Genomic DNA, 1512 nt, shown 5'->3' on the forward strand with positions numbered 1-1512 from the left:
TCTAACAACAATATTATCACAACGATATTCTTAAATAATAAGGCTATAGCATACTAAAAGAGTCACTCGAATCGGACCACTGGTTTAGAAAATTCGAGACATCAAACATGTCCCATTTTTAAGGTGTTCGGCTAATTTTGCCGGTGTGTGTAGGTATAATGAAGAATTATTCGAAAGAATAATATCCAGGACGCTAAATAAGTTGAACAGGCACAAGCCTAGCAAAGTGAACCTACCAGTACTGGATACAAAATATCCTTATTCTGACTCGTGATTATTAATAAAAACAAAAGTAAAATGACCTACTACTATGAGAGAATAGAGACCAGAAATTTAATTTAATTAAAAAAAAATGAATAAGTTAAAGTTAGGTAAGATTTAAATAAGTTAAGTAAAATTTAAATTTTAAATGATTTATATGAAAGTAAATGGAATTGTTTAATTTTAAATAAATAAGAACACCCTAATTAATAATAAAATGTAAAGAGAATATTTTTTGGGAAAATACTTGAGCTCAAGATACCTTACCCAGGAGTTACACAAATCTGGGAGTCCTGTAAACTGATATGTATGCTATAAAAAGAAATATAATCTAAATCTTGACGATAAAAAATAAGTGTAAGTAATTATTTAAATTGTGAATAAACTAAATGTCTGTGATATTATAAAACTATATGATATAAATCTTGAAAAGAAATTTGTAGGTATTTATTAAATGTTCAAAACCTAAAACCTAAATGAAGTTAGCAAAGAGATGGTGCTAAACTGCTACGTTAAATTGCCCTTCCTGGTGGTGCAGAAAGATGAATAAAATTAAATTGAAAAACTGTAGAGCTTATTTCCGAAGGATTGACTTTGCTTAGGCTGGAAGTGGTCCCTCTCAGGTGGGTCCCCTAAAAAAACATAATCCCGTTTTACTTCCAATTTGCACGTGTGGGAAAAGAGTCAGAAAAAAAAGAGAAATAAAGAAGTTTTTAGAATAAAGAACAATTCAAAAATAATCATTAAATCGAACCAAAAAACATCTAATCGTTGGACAGTGTGTGACCTTGTCCTAAGATATGAACAAATATATATGACATTGCTTCAAATAACAGGACATATGAATTTAGAATACAGAATCGGATTTATCTAAAACAATATATTCTTCTTCTTCTTCTCCTTGTTCAGCCTGTGTTCGTCCACTGCTGGACATAGGCCTCTTCCATTTGCTTCCATCGATTTCTATTCTTGGAAATTCTCATCCACTGCTTGCCTGCGACTTGTTTGATATCTTCTGCCCACCTCTCTTGCGGTTTGGCTACTCTTTGCCTGTTCTCTCTTGGTCTCCAGTCTGTTAGTCTCTGTCCGACCCATTGCCACTTGAGCCTTGCTATACGTTCTGCGACATCAGTAATCTTTGTTCTTTGTCAATATTTCGAATTCTGTCTCTCAAACTAATCCCCAGGGCCCTCTCCATCGCTCTTTGGGTTGTACGGAGCTGCTCTAATGTTTCTTTGTAAATGCCATGGT

This window comes from Diabrotica virgifera, chromosome 3, assembly GCF_917563875.1.
Source record: "Diabrotica virgifera virgifera chromosome 3, PGI_DIABVI_V3a".
Classification (NCBI taxonomy): Eukaryota; Metazoa; Arthropoda; class Insecta; order Coleoptera; family Chrysomelidae; genus Diabrotica; species Diabrotica virgifera.